Consider the following 16,237-nt stretch of genomic DNA (forward strand, 5'->3'; position numbering starts at 1 on the left):
TATCATGTCTTCGTGCAACCATGCGAATACGTCTAGGTTTCTCTGCAGAAACGTAGTCAGCTCCTCCTTTCTTTTGTCACAGAGGTTCTTTCTAAGCTTAACCGTTCGTGATGGGTTTTGTTTATCAATATTCACCTCCTCGAGCTCCTCAACAGCCTGGAGCTCAGACCTATCCTCGCCTATACGGGGGTCAACATCCTCACTTATGGCGAGCTTTTCTTCTCCGGGAACCTGAGGTTTTTCAATCTCAGGGGCCGCCTTGGGTCCCTGGGATTCCTCTTGGCCCTGAATGGCCATTGTCAGCTGCCCGGGTTTAGATTTTCCCTTCATGGAAATGCTGTAGCATTCCCTGGCAGCGAGCTGATCGCCCTTGATAGTACAGGCCCCTGTTGAAGTAGGGAACTTCATGGCGAGGTGCCGGACGGAAGTGATAGCCTCGAAAGCTATGAGCGTAGGTCGGCCCAAGATGGAATTGTAGGCAGTGGAGCAGTCAATGACCACGAACTCGAGTAGTCTGGACACTGTTCGAGACTCTTCTCCTAGGGTGATCACCAGCTCGATCGTCCCTATCGCTGCTGATCCCTCTCCCGAAAAGCCATATAGCATCACCGAGGTCGCCTTTAGCTCGGCGACGGTCAGGCCCATCTTTTCTAAGGTGGATCAGAATAGGAGGTTCACCGAGCTGCCATTATCCACCAACACTCTCCTTACTTTCCGGTTAGCGAGCTGGACTGCTACAACCAAAGGATCGTTATGAGGGAATTGGACATGGCCTGCATCTTCTTCCGTGAAAGTTATCGGTTGTTTCTCTAATCGTTGATGTTTCGACTGAGGCTGCTCCGGGGCGAACTCCGCTCCATTGTGAGCTTTTAATTCATTCACATACCTCTTCTGGGCGCCTCTACTCGTGCCAGCCATGTGTGGCCCTCCAGAGATGGTGGATATCTCTCCCTCGACCACGGGGGGAAGGTCGTCCTGATCTACCCGAGGCCCGGGCTGAATGGTTGGGACCTCCGGAATGGGTCGACTTGCCGGGACCCTGTTCCGCGAGTACTACGCCAATGGGTCTGCTCGGATGAGAGTCTCGATTTCATCTTTGAGATGCCTGCAGTCGTCGGTGTTGTGCCCGACGTCGTTATGGAAACGGCAGAATTTTGAAGTATCTCTCTTTCCCTTGTGGTGTTTCAATGGTTCCGGCCTCTTCCAGGGTACCCGAGTAGCGTTGGCCAGGAAAATATTTTCCCTGGACTGGGTGAGCTCGGTATAAGTTGTGAACACGGGCTTGAATTTATCCACAGACTTATTCTTCTTCTGGCCGTGTTGGCTATTTTCACCATGCCCTTTTGTTTTGCCACCACCGGGCTGGTTATTCTGCGCGACGTCGGGAGTCGGCACTATGATCTCCGTTCCCGTCCCAGTGGGCTTCTCGGGGACCTGGCTAGTCCCTGCGGCTGAAGCTTCAGCTTCTTCTAAGTTTATCCACTCTTGGGCTCTGTTAAGGAATTCGCTAACCGAGCTGACTCCCCTCCTTTGGATATCTTTCCACAGGTCTCCGCCGACCAGGATTCCGGTCCTCATGGCCATGAGCTTGGAGCTATCATCAGCGTCCCTTGCTCGAGCAGCGACATTTGCAAATCTGCTCAAGTAGGCTTTCAGCGTCTCACCGGGCTGCTGCCTCACGTTAGCTAGGAAATCGGCTTGGACTCGGGCAGCCTGAGAGGCACGGAATGCCCTCTTGAAGTCAGCCGAAAAGGTCTTCCATGAGCTGATTGACTGCCTTTTACTCTGCTTGAACCATTGCCTGGCAGGCCCAGTCAGTGTGGAATGAAAGATCAAGCAACGCAACTCCGGGCCGATGTTATGGGCCATCATTAGGGTGTTGAACATCCCTAAATGGTCAGACGGGTCTTCGTCCCCGTTGAACTTTGACAAGTGGGGCATACGAAAGCCAGAAGGGTATGCCGTTGCCACTATACTGGGGGCGAAGAGTTCCATCTCGTCCCCTGAATCATATTCGTCTTTTTCTTTTTCTGATAGGAGCTTCTTCATCAGTTCCTCCATTTGAGTTAGGCGCTCTAGGGTTTTGTCCTGAGATCCTGGGTTATTCCGGTGCTGTTCAACAGCTCCGGACCCGTTGTACATATTAGGTGGGTTGTTGCCCCTCCTATCTTGAGACAGGTTATTTGGGACATTCCCTCCGTTACGTACTTCAGATCGGGCTCCCACTGAGCGGGCTTGGCTACCATCCCTAACTCGATCTTCTCTGTGAGAATTGAGGCGGTCTCGAAGGTCGCCTCCCTGGGTAGTCTGGTGACTCTGTGCCAAACTTAGTTGCTGACGCAGGTCTCCTCCCGAGAGATCACTCCGTCGACTACCGGTCCAGTGACTCCTGCTGGACAGGCTCGGGGTGCGTCTTTGGCGGCTACGACCTGATCTTTCCCCTGGCACCCTGCTGCGCTAGGAAGGCCCAGCTGACGGCGGGTCTCCCCTACTACCCCCGTAGGCCGGGATGTCCCGGACGGGCTGAGGAGACGGATGTCTGATCGGAGAAGGAGGATGCCTGATTGGGGAGGCGATCCTAGTTCCATCTGGATGAATCAAATTTGGTGGGGGCCTCTCGGCCCTGCCAGCTTGCTGATCTCGTGATGGGCGAGCTGGACGAGGCACAGGACGGTCTTCGGTAACGGGCTGACGTCTTTGGCCCTCGGCGGATCTTCTTCGGGAACTTCCTCGATCTCTCCTGGTCGGCCTCGAGGAAGGTTGAGAGCTAGGGTTGACGTCCTCACCGAACGGCTGTATTCCTGTTGTCTGACCCCAGGCATTTCCCTGAAGTTTGCCTCTTGGTGGTGTGATGAAGGGGTGGAGTTGGCTGCAGGGAGCCTATCCGAACGGCTACGCCTGGATCGATTACCCCGACGAGACTTAGGAACCTCACCTTGCCTCTCTCCAACGTTAACGTTGGTTGCGAGAGGGGGTAGTCGGTCCAGAATATCCCGGATTTGCTGACCAGCGGCTGCTAACTGGCTCCTCAGCTGAGCATTCTCCATCTCCACCGCAGTATAATAACATGGGTTCGGATTAGGCGGCCGGGGCGCTGAACTACCAGTGTCGTCTTGGCCTGCCGGCTGCTTTCCTGGTCTCTGCTGGACTTCAGGAATTTGCTCATCAAGGATGGCAACATGGTGGGCCTCCTGCCCACCATGCTGTTCTGTTTCGTTGCCATGTCTGGATCGAGTAGTCACCATAGTTGGATGTTGGTGGTAGTACTAATCGAACTTGCTCTCAATGAAAGCACCAAACTGTTGACGCGGTTCTTCGCCAACAGGTAATTAAGAGAAGAAGAGAAAGGGATTAGTACTGAAAGTAGAACCGCCACAGATATGAAATCTTAGGGAATGAAATAGGTGACTCGAGACACTTTTTTTAAGTGGTTCGAAGGTTAAAATCCTTCTATTCCACTAGTCAATATTATTGATATTTCCTGGGTATTTGGTTTACAAAGTATATAGTTCTTCAAAGACTATTTTTCCCAACCCCCATCAACTCCCAGGGTCTCCATATTTATAGGAGAAGGCACCTGGAAGTTGGTAGGGAGGCCATCCCGTGACCTTACCATTTGTCATATCAACTCTGTGACATTCATGATTAATTCCTAAACCTGACACATAAGTGTGGTCTAATCAGCATGGAAGGAGATAATGGGCCGCACGGCCCAATCCAGCTGTGGGTGTCTGATACGCACGTTCTTGCTGCGTGTCCGAGAAGTCAGGGGGATATCGGACATGTGATGTCAGAAATATGCACGTTTATCTTGCGTGTGTTGACTTCGTAGAGGGTCAGAGCTTCATGGGAAGCTCGTGCCATGAGAAGCTCGTAATACGAGCTTCTCCCCTGATCTGCCTTCGGCCTTCTGATTCTGGCAATTTGGGCGAGCTAATATCCTCGGCCTATGGCGCCTCGGACTAAACTTGATTAATCCGAGGCACGGCCTTCTAACCAGCCCGTGGGAAAACCAGGGCGTACAACAAATATGACCAAAGCGATAATGCCAAAGGTACATCATTTCTAACGTTATTGACCTTTTGTCGTTTAACGGTCCTAGAATTAGTTGTCTTAAACAACTCATTATTTTTAACATAGGGTTTGTTTAGTTGCAATAGGTATAGCCTGTTTTTCATACATCCATCCCACAATTCACATCCATTTAAAGAAATAGGATTTTATTACTTGTGAAAGTAACTACAAATTGTTGTTGATGTAATAAGAAAAACTTAAATTAAAATTTCCATTGAAAATCGGAATAAAATAAACATTGTCTTAAAACAATATATTTATTTCCAAAATTCATTCAAGCTTATCCTTTTTCCTTGTTTGATACGAACAACCCTTGATGGATACCAAGCCGTGGCTTTTTATCCTTCATGGCTTTCCCAATGCTAAAAGTGTAAAAAGGTACATGCATGTTTAGTAGATTGTGATTCAACGATCCAAAACCGAAGTATCATCCTCTAAAATCACATGCATCCAAGACAAATTTAATTATTTTGGGTTCCATATGCCTTGAGTTCCGGGCAATCTTGTTCCAATTCCCAGTCTCCTTGCAGTTGGAAACACTCCCCCTTTTTGTGTACTTATAATCAGGCCTTGCTCCAAGATACTTTGCAGCATTTGGTGCCTTGCCAGTTGACTTCTTGTTCTTTTTGTATGAATTTCTTCCTCTCTTGCTCTTCGAAGAAGAAGCTCAAAGCAGCTTCTCCTTGAGCTTGTTTAGTATTATTAGTATTCTTTCATTTGCTCGAACTACCATCAACAATCCTCTTTGAAGGATTTGGTGATCGTTGCATGGGAAAATTAGGAATATCTTTGATTATCACGAACTCGATGTTGTCTAAAATTAACACCATGTTGATGTTGGACAAACATTTCGTGAGGTTCTCACCATAGAGTAACATTTTAGAGATCGGAGAGAGTATGAGGTGGGAAGCCTAGAGCTTCTATTATCAACTATGTAGAAATCAACACATTGCTTGACAAACATTTATTCATTAATATATTTTAGAAATAGCATAACATACAAAATGTTTTGAGATAAGCAAAATACTAAAACACTTATCTTCTATTTCTTAGGTACTTTAGCTAGCCATGAACCCATGTGTCTCGGTAGGCGAGAGTCACAAATATTCACGTAGTTAAATAGAGAAACATCTCAATTAATAAAACGTCATAGAATTTTATTAACTACCTATTCTATTCGATCAAAGTAACAGAAACTCATGTGTCCCGGTAGGCGAGAGTCACAAATATTTCTTACTTTATGAGTTTGACCCACGGTTTCGATTATTATAGACTTAATTCCTATAGTTTCCATAGGGATGAGTCTATATAATGTCCATCTATAACCATCTATCCTAAGAAATTTAACCATGTTAAGAAGTCCAGTGAACACCTTTCGTAGGGAGACGAAATCAAAGTGCCACGAGGCCCCACTGAACTCTAACCATGTTAAATCAACGGTGGAGATCGAATTGAAATTTTTTAAAACTCATTATTAAATATTTTAGTATTTTATTCTTTTTGAAAAAAAATATCAACTTAGGTTTTCCAAATTATCAAAATAATCAATAAACCAACTAAGGTTCGCCAAATTATAAAAATAATCAACAAACCATAGTTTATAAATTTTCCATTAATTCTAAAATTACCATTGAAAATTAATCCAAAAATTAGAATTAATATGTTTCTAATCAATTATTAGGTCCAACTAAAAAGAATAACCTAATACAATTAAGTCCAACTTAGGTAAATGGGCCTTAACAATTCGAGCTTGCATGGAGGAGAGCTGGGTTTAGTATGTCGGACCCACTACTAAGGCTTCCTAACTTCCACACAAAGCCCAAAAAGACAGGAAGTTGAACCTTTGTTTTATTAATTGTTATTCAATTGATTAGGCCCAATCTAGTAATGCAAAGCAAATGAGCCTTCACAAGTGGAACCACTCACAAGAGAGGAATTTAAACTTTACATGTTCAATTGGGCCCAAATAAAACCTAACATTTTATGAAAGTTTTATTTGAGTTTTCCCACATTTTTTAAACACAAAAATTGGGCCACATTATACTTATATTTAAAGCCCAAATGCAAAAAAATAACTTAATAATGATGTTTGATATGTTAATAATTGGATGGGCCTAACATGTTATTCTATAAGCATGTATTATTAAATTATGCAAATATTCCACAACAATACACTATTTTGTAAAATACCATAATTAATTAACATAGAATTCATCGGACAAAATTCAATATAATTAATTAAACAAGTTACAAAATATTAAATTAATTAAAATAGAATTTATCAAACAAAATTCAATTTCAAATAATTAATTTAACCAAGGTTGTTAAGTTGTTAGGAATGATAAGATATTTTATTTTTAAATATTTTAACAAATTTTAAAATATCAAAATATCTTTTAACCGAATTTAAAATAGTATTATCTAATAACTAATTATAAATATTTTAAACAATAAAAATATCTTGAATAATCAGATAACTAATTTTAATATTTTATTTATAACAAAATAAAAAAATATATCTTAAAATATCTTGATTTTCAGATAACAAATTCAAAATATTTTAAAAAGAAAAAATATATATAAAATTATCAGATAATCAATTTTAAATATTTTAAACCTAACTGCACAAAATATCAAATTTAAAAAAAAATTAATTTTTTTTTGCGAAAAAATGCCGCGCGCGGGTTCCGGCACCGACGCCGTACGGACGTCCGTACGGCGGGGTCCCGAGGATTGTCTGACAACCTTTATGGGTGATTCGTCAACAGTGTTGTCGAGTGTACGACTCAACAATTCACACACCCACTACGCCGCTTGACACGGAGGTACTTATAGCACGCCCTGACAGTACCTAGGGCGTGTTCCCCATAAAGTAGGTGCTTTTCGACAGTGGGCCCTGCAAATCTTGTTTGGGTCATGGTCTCTATTCAATGCAGCCTAATGCATTGAATTGGTATTAATCCCCCAATAATGAGAAGAATGTGCATTAATTACTTATGATTAGCATTAATGACCCCATCCTCTATAAATAGGGTTGAGAGTCTCATTATAAAGGGTTCGGTTTTTTAGAGAGAAAAGACCTTGTACTCAGAGCAATCTAAACGCTACCTGAGAATACACCATTGGAGCTTGCAATCACAAGCTTAAAATCCTCTTAATATCAGAGACTCATGGACTAGGGTTCTTTTATAACCTGAACCATGTAAAAATCCTTTTGTTCTCATAGTTGATTTCTTTAATCTCTCTTATTAAGGTTGATAGCGAAAAAGGTAGTTAACATTTTGGTACTTTCATTGAGAGCTTGAAGAAATCATTTTAAACACTCACAACCATGGTGACTACACAAAGAAATGTTACAGATGAGGTGCTCCCTCCTACTGGAGTTGAAGGAGGAGAACCCAGTAGGCAACCACCTCAGGACGTGCCTGAGATGATGGAGGACTACGATGAATATGCCGAGTATGATGGCAAGGATAATGGTCATGACCAAGGGTATTATGAGGAAGAATACCCTCAGCTCATGGACGCAGAAGATACAACGGAGATGGTGGTGCTCCGTGAGTAGGTGGCCACCCAATAACAAAAGATTGATGCTCAAGAAGGTAACACCACCGTCCTTCAGGATATGGTACTTACCATGAAGGCCACTCTTGCAACCCAAAGGCTGCGAGTGGACCCCAACGGCAACGTACCAATTGGGCATCCAACTTGTGTGCCATCTGTGCACCCCTTTGGAGTACCACCTGTCAATGCGGTCGGGGTGCCTCTCGAGCACCCAACCACAGAGGCGCGAGATCCAAAAGGAGTTGGAGCCTCGATACGGCCACATGACCATGGTGAGGGAAAGGATGATAATAATTATGCCCCAAAGCAGAAGAGGGCTCGTCCAGAAACCGATGGCCACCAGGTTCCTCAGTAGACTGGCAAAGATAACGACGCATGGGCCTGAGGACACCGCCAGGCAGTCAATGCCCGTGGGGCTCAGGGCGTTTCGCCCCGATGGGCCCATACATATCGCGCGAGGCATGGAGCTCCTTTCCCTTGGGACCTAACTATCCCCGTAGGAATAACGATCCAGGGATCCACCCGCAGAACGCCCCACAAAATTGAGAATGTGGCATCAATATCTCGGTAAATGAAAATGTCAAGTCTGATGGGGAGACCGAAGTGGATCACCTAGCGGATAACGGTCCTTTTCGAGAACAGGTCGACTTGCGAGACAACCTCAATGCCCGAAGGTGAAACAAGGCAGGAAGACGCGAGCCTGTTGGGATCTCAACGCTCAGAGAAGAGATAATCTCAACGCGAGTGGGTCCAAGATAATCTCAATGCTCAGAGAAGAGATAACCTGGCTCAGAGCGTCAACTGGGATCGCAACCCTCTCTATGCAGACACTACAAGAAAAAATGTTTTTAATAACACCAAAAATGTATTATCAAAACATACCATAACACTTTTTGATGTGTTAAGACCGACTATGTTATCGTAGGTCAGGGTACTTTACATAACACTTTATCATTGTTATACAGATGTGTTATTATACTGTCAACGATAACACATTTTCTGCGTTATTTTAATAAATAGATAAGTGTTTAATTATATTATTTATAGTCGATTATATAACACATTTCAATGCTTATAAATTTGTGTTATACTACACTTTAGTATAACACATTTTTTGTCTTATACTACACTTTAGTATAACACATTTTTTGTCTTATACTACACTTTAGTATAACACATTTTTTTGTGTTATATAATGAAGTTTGCATAACAAAATTCTTTACTTATAAAAAGTGTTATTGTAATAGATATTATAACACATTTTTTTATATTATTTTAATATTTAGATAAGTTTATGTTATCCAAAAACACAGGCACGGATGACGTGACAGGTGATTTCTGAACACATGGCTGACACCTGGCAGAGTTCTGTTAGAGTATCGACCAGTAAGATATTGCAAGCATAACGGTTGAGTTTCTCTTACGACCAGCCTGGTCGTACACTCCGCATATTTCAAGATAATTTTGTAAAGATCATAGTCAATCCCGAGATTGTCTCCAATAACTCTTGATGATCTGATTAATTAGGAGAGAATATCTGTAACAAATTAATGTAATCCTCCTTGAGCCTATAAATAGAGAAAGATAATTCAAGGAGGGGACTTTTGGATTTTTGATTACTCGAGAGTATAGATTTATGGGAGAATTAGAGCTAATACATTATGATATATTGTTTATTCTTCAGAGGTTGGTGAAACTCATAGAACCCTAGTTCTTTGATCACTCCTTTGAAATCCCATATCAATAATAGCTCAAGTGGACGTAGGTTATTTCCAGTTTCTGGGGCCGAAACACTATAAATTCTTGTGTGCTTTACTGTTTTTGTCATTATATTCATTCCAACATATCTGTCCACATCAAGCATTTTGACTCCGTGTTAGTTGAACAAAATCAAGGTCAACATTCTGGTGCTTTCATTGAGAGCTTGATACGATATTGTTGAAACAGTAAAGGCGAAAACCACAAAGAAGACTGGGCAGGCGACTGGCGCTACACCATCTCAACCGCCTCCTCCTCCAAACATGACCGAAGATGAGCCACATTTGGAATTTGATGAGGAAGAACTGGATTTTGAGACGCTGAGGAATACCCTGGGGGTATTGCAGGATGAACTGGCCAATCTGAGGGCCAGCCAGGAAAGTGCTGTTGATATTATGGCTCGGCAGCAACAAGAGATTGAGCGACAACGTCAGGAATTGAGTGAGAGACAGGCGGAGATGGACTGTCGCCAGAGGGAGGCCATGGCAGCCCTCGAAGCAGCCGTACAGTTAGCTAGGAATCAGGCTGCACCTGCCTCACAACCTAATCAACCTACGAATGGGCCACCCCAAAGGGGTCCCAATCCTAGCCCGCCGATCCAGCCCTTGAGCCCCCAGAGGCCCGAGCAACCACCAATGCCTCAGGACGATGTCCTGCTAAGGGATCCTGAAGCACAGCCTCCATCCCAGGCTGGTCGTGACATTCCCTCGCAGCCAAGGCAGAATAGGGCCGGGCAGCAGCCCCGCAGTCCTAGACGCCATAGGGGCGAAGAGCCGAACCCACCGAGTAGAGGGCAGCGTCCTTCTGGTAACAGAAGGAACTCAGAGATAAGCTCTACGGTCTGGGGCCCCCCATGGCATGACAATGCACGGGGACCTACCGAATAACGCAGGCCACCCTCTAACGCTCGGGAAGTTCCTGCCCGAGGGGGCAACCGAGGGAACAGTCGATCCCACCATAGCCAGTCGAGGTTCAGAGATGGCCATGGTTATAACGAGGCCGAATCAGGCAGAGGAAATGTCGGTCGGAGAAATGAAGATAGAGGCGGGGGCATAAGCCCACCACCTAGAGAAGACCAACCCGAGAGACGTGACGCTAGGGGGCAACCCAGGCAAAATAACGTCTTTAATCGGCTCGGAGCAAGCGAGCAGCAGCGAAGAGACGAGGATTTAAGAGACGTACTCAACGATCACCGAGAATGGCACGACGAGTACGTTCCCCCAGCACCAGAGGCCCCAGAGATTCCTCAAGCCGTGCAAGCCCAAATAGATGCCCTGAACCAGGCAGTACAATAGTTGGTCGGGGGAATAACGTCTCATATCGAGTACGACAGGAGAAGAGGCACTCCTTTCATTCAAAGGATAGCTATGGCAGAAACTCCTTGCAAGTTTAAGATGCCCATGCTTCCAAACTTTGACGGGTATGGTGACCCGGTATCTCATGTCAACAAATTTGAGATACAAATGGACATTTAGAAAGTGTCCGAAGATGCTCGGTGCATGATCTTTCATGCAACACTTTCTGATGCTGCACAAGAGTGGTTTTTCAAATTCCCTCCTGCAAGTATTGTTTCTTGGGAGATGTTCGTAAAAGAATTTTACGGACAATTCTATGCGGGTCGTGTGCACCCAACTGAGGCAAATCAGCTGGTCGAGATACGCCAGCAAGAAGGAGAGCCACTGAAGGATTACGTCCAGTGCTTCATGCGAGTAGCGGTTGGAGCCTAAACAGTGGGAGATGAGGGCAAGATGATGGCCCTAACTGCGGGAGTTAGGCGTCGCACACCTTGGTGGAGTAGCCTCAGAAAGCATGGAGTTAAAACTACTCAAGAATTTTTGGATAGAGCTGATCGGTACATCAAGCTCGAAGATGCCATCGCCAGTGAAGGAAAACCCCCAGGCAAGGATAAGGGGACTGCCGAGCCTGCCAAAGCCGCCAATGGGTCAAAACCCAACGGCAACGGCAAAGGCAACGGGAACGGCAATGGCAATGGCAAGAATGGGGGGAAATGGCCGCATAATGAGCCTTCCACCTCTGATAATAAACGAGCCAAGGGAAACCGTTATGAACTGTGGTTCACTAACTACACTGCCCTTATTGAGTCTCGGGGAGAGGTGTATCAGGCCACGAGTTCTAGTGTGCCTTATAAAAACCCCACTCCCATTCGAAAAGATATTTCAAAGAGAGACACTACCAAGTTATGTCGTTATCATAACGACTACGGACATGATACAAATGAATGCAACCAGATGAAGGATGAAATCGAGTTCCTTATTAGACAAGGACACTTGAGAAGATACGTACGGACCTCGGGAAATTCCCAACAAGAGGCTCCAGGTGGCAACGAGCGTGCGCCCACACGCCAACGCTCGCCACCTTTGCAGCCTAACCCCGTAGCTGGCACTTTACTCACCATTTTTGGAGGCCCGCACCTCGCGGGAAGCAGTGGAAAGGCGAGGGAACGATATGCTCGGACCCTACGTCACGACCAGGACATCGAGATGATGACTGTGGAGGACAGGGCATCAAAGAAGGCTCGATCAGAGGATGGTGAAATAACCTTCTTTGATAGCGACGCCCAACATGTCCGGTTCCCACATTCCAATCCGCTGGTCGTGGACGTTCAAATCGCCAACATGATGGTGAAGAGAGTACTAGTTGATACAGGAAGTTCAGTAAACATCCTGTACAAATCTTCGCTGGAATGCATGAAGTTGTCCGTCAAGGACTTGGAGCCCTGCAACCAAACGATTTACGGCTTCTCCGGTGAGGGACTTGCCCCAGCAGGGTCAATCAGACTTCCAGTAACAGCAGGTACAGCGCCTGCTACCAGGATTACTCGCTACTTTTATAGTAGTCGATTGTCCTTCGGTGTAAAATGCTGGTTGAACTTCGGGCCATCACCTCAGTATGACACTTGGCCATGAAATTCCCAACAGACGCAGGGATAAGGCATGTGTTGGGAAATCAGAGGGAAGCAAGGGAGTGCTACAACGCCTCTGTCACAAAGGCGAAGAAGGGAACGTCAAAATGCACTCCCCCAGATAGGTTGCAGATGGCTATTGATACACAAGCCCAATCCGGTGATGGAGTCACCAAATAGGATGTTGCCCAAAGTGAGGATAAGGAGTTAGATCCTCACTTTGGGGATTTTGAGGAAAATGTTGGACCCGCCGAGGACCTGGAAGAGGTCCAACTTGACGAAAAAGACCCGACCAGAGTTGTAAAGGTCGGGAAAAATTTAGAAGCAACAACGAAGCATGCATTGGTGGAATTTTTGTGAAAGAACCATGAAGCTTTTGCCTAGTCACACAAAGACATGGCTGTGATAGATCCTGCAGTTATCAGCCATGTCCTGAACATTGACAAGAGTTTTCCACCCATGCAACAGAAAAGGATGCTGCTCGATAAGGATAGATCGAAAGCCTTAAAAGAGGAAGTCGAAAGACTGAAGGAGAATGGGTTCATCAGGGTGGCATTTTATCCATCGTGGGTCTCTAATCCAGTATTGGTTCCCAAGCCTAATGAAAAATGGCGAAACTGTGTGGATTTCACAGACCTTAATAAGGCCTGCCCAAAAGATTGCTTCCCACTCCTAAGGATCGACCAGCTGGTCGATGCAACTGCAGGACATGAGATCCTCTCCTTCATGGATGCATACTCAGGATACAATCAGATCAGTATGCATCCCCCTGACGAGGAACACACTAGCTTTCGGACCGATGCAGGGTTATACTGTTATAAAGTAATGCCCTTCGGACTGAAAAACGCTGGTGCGACTTACCAGCGATTGGTTAACCACATGTTTAAGGAGTTTATCGGAATAAACATGGAGGTGTACGTGGACGACATGCTGGTAAAGTCAAAAAAGGCAGAAGGACATGTAAAGGATTTACAAGAGTGTTTCATCGTTCTGAACAAATATCAGATGAAGTTAAATCCTCTCAAATGTTCCTTCGGAGTAGGATCAGGGAAATTTTTAGGGTTCATTGTTAATTCAAGAGGAATCGAGGCCAACCCCGACAAGATCAAAGCCCTGATTGACATGAAATCGCCGATGAAAATCAAGGATGTGCAAAGTTTAATTGGAAGAATAGCCGCACTAAGTAGATTCATTTCTAAGTCGACGGATAAATGCGTCCCTTTCTTTAATCTACTTAGAGGCAACAAGAAGTTCGAATGGACCGAAGACTGCGAGCAGGCTTTCCAAGCCTTAAAGGCCCACATGGCACAACCTCCTGTTTTATCAAAGCCCATAGACGAAGAAACTTTGTTCATTTACCTGGTGATCACCGAATTTTCTGCTAGTGCGATACTAGTACGAGAAGAAGAAGGCGTACAAAAGGCAGTTTACTATGTAAGCAAGAGGTTAATCGGGGCCAAATTGAGGTATCCTCCCATCGAAAGATTTTCCTATTGCTTAATCTTGGCCTCAAGGAAGTTACGTCCTTACTTCCAAGCCCATCCCATCATAGTCTTAATTGACCAGCCCCTTCGGCAAGTTCTGCAAAAGCCAGAGGCGGCTGGACGCTTATTAAAATGGGCAGTCGAACTTGGGCAGTTCGATATCACATATTCACCGCGAGCAGCAGTAAAAGGACAAGTCTTGGCTGACCTTATCGCTAAATTCACTAAGCTCCCAAACAATGAGTAGTACGAGAAACCTAGTGCGCCTGAGCCCCAAGTCGAAGTTCCTTCGTGGAGCTTATTCACGGACAGATCATCCAACGAATCTCACGCAGGAGCAGGAGTGATATTGATAACACTAGAAGGGCATCGATTTCACTGCGCTATTAGGTTCGATTTCACCGCATCAAACAATGAGGCCGAATATGAAGCACTCCTCGCAGGACTAAGGTTGGCCAAAGACATGAGTATAAAGGTGCTTGATATTTACAGTGATTCACAGCTGGTAATGAATCAGGTCTTAGGGGAGTATCAAGCACGGGGGCTCAAAATGGTGGCCTACTTGAACAAAACTAAAGATTTGTTGGCACAATTCGAGAAGTATACCATCCAGCAAATTCCTCGAGATCAAATTCAAACACAGATGCTTTAGTCAAACTCACGAGTGCAGAAGACGCTAACACTTTAAATATAGTGCCAGTAGAGAGATTATGCGAGCCGACCATACGAGCAGACGAAACCAATATAGAAATCCGGATGAAGGATACATGGATGGCACCGTACTTGGAGTATCTCACGAATGGTGTACTACCAGCAGATAGAAACAAAGCCAAAACTCTTCAGAGACAGGCTGCTAGGTATATACTGGTCGATGGTGTTCTTTACCGAAGAGGATACTCCATGCCACTGCTCAGATGCATTACACCAGAAAAGGCTAAAGAACTAATGAGGGAAGTACATGAAGGCTTCTGTGGGGATCACGCTGGGGGGCAGAGCTTGTCGAAGAAGATTCTGAGGCAGGATTATTTATGGCCAACAATGAACGAAGACTCAATGGAGTTTGTGCGAAAATGCGATAAATGTAAGAGATTTTCCAAGATCCCACGCGCAGCTCCCAATGAGTTAAAACAGATGCAGAGTCCTTGGCCTTTCACAGTATGGGGTATAGATTTGATTGGATCCTTGCCAACGGGAAAGGGTGAAGTAAAATACGCAGTCGTAGCAGTCGACTACTTCACCAAATGGGTCGAAGATGAGCCGCTCGCTACCATAACGACCAAGAAAGTTCTTGACTTTGTCATCAAGAATATTGTTTGCCGATATGGTTTGCCTCGAAAAATTGTCTCAGACAACGGTACCCAGTTTGACAGTGACTTATTCACAGAATTCTGCGAAAGGCATGGAATCGTTAAGAGCTTTTCTTCAGTCGCACATCCACAAGCAAATGGGCAAGTCGAAGCAGTGAACAAAACACTTAAAGATACCCTGAAGAAAAGACTCGAAGACGCTAAAGGAGCATGGCCAGAACAGCTGCCTGAAGTACTCTGGTCGTATAGAACTTCTCATCGAACAGCAACAGGTCATACCCCATTTTCCTTGGCGTACGGGTATGAAGCTATGTTGCCAGCAGAGTTAGATCCGCCCTCACATCGAAGAATCACATACGAACAAGACCAGAATAGCCAACTGATGATGGAATCCCTAGACTCGCTTGAAGAGAAACGGGAAAGAGCCCAACTTCGAGTAGCTGCGTACCAGCAAAAAGTCGCCCGATATTTTAACTCAAAGGTGAAAGAAAGAAAGTTCAACATCGGAGACCTAGTACTTCGACGAGTTTTCTTAAACACCCGCGACCCAACTGCTGGAGTACTCGGACCCAACTGGGAATGACCTTACCAGATTGAAGAATTCCTTCATCTAGGCACCTACAAGCTTTCACACTTAAATGGAGATCTCGTTCCATGCTATTGGAACGAAGAACACCTGCGCAAGTATTATCAATAAACAGTCCTTTTTAAAGGACTAGCTTGTATTAATTTTTACTTCTTACAAGTTTTGAAAAAGGGTTAGCCATGATGTATGGCTAATCGCTTATAAGTGTAAGATCTTTTTAAGATCACTCGTAAAGACATGTTTAGTCCATTTTAATACAAGAATTATAAGGGACTGTGCACAGCCAGTCATTCTTGCCAACCTTTGTAAAAAAAATTTACAAATATTTGTTCATTACGTGTGTTGTTTTGCTGTATTACAAGTGTTGCATTTCCTACCGAGCATTAATGTTTGTACAGGTCGTGGTCAAGGCAAGTGACCAAGGACCTAAAGCTCCTCAGTCACTTGGGGGGCATATAAGGTACATCGATAGCAAAGCATACCAAGAGGTATGTAAACACATGAACAAAATGAGTGAAAGCATGGTACGGTACTTAGAGTA

This window comes from Humulus lupulus, chromosome 7, assembly GCF_963169125.1.
Source record: "Humulus lupulus chromosome 7, drHumLupu1.1, whole genome shotgun sequence".
In the NCBI taxonomy this organism is placed as follows: Eukaryota; Viridiplantae; Streptophyta; class Magnoliopsida; order Rosales; family Cannabaceae; genus Humulus; species Humulus lupulus.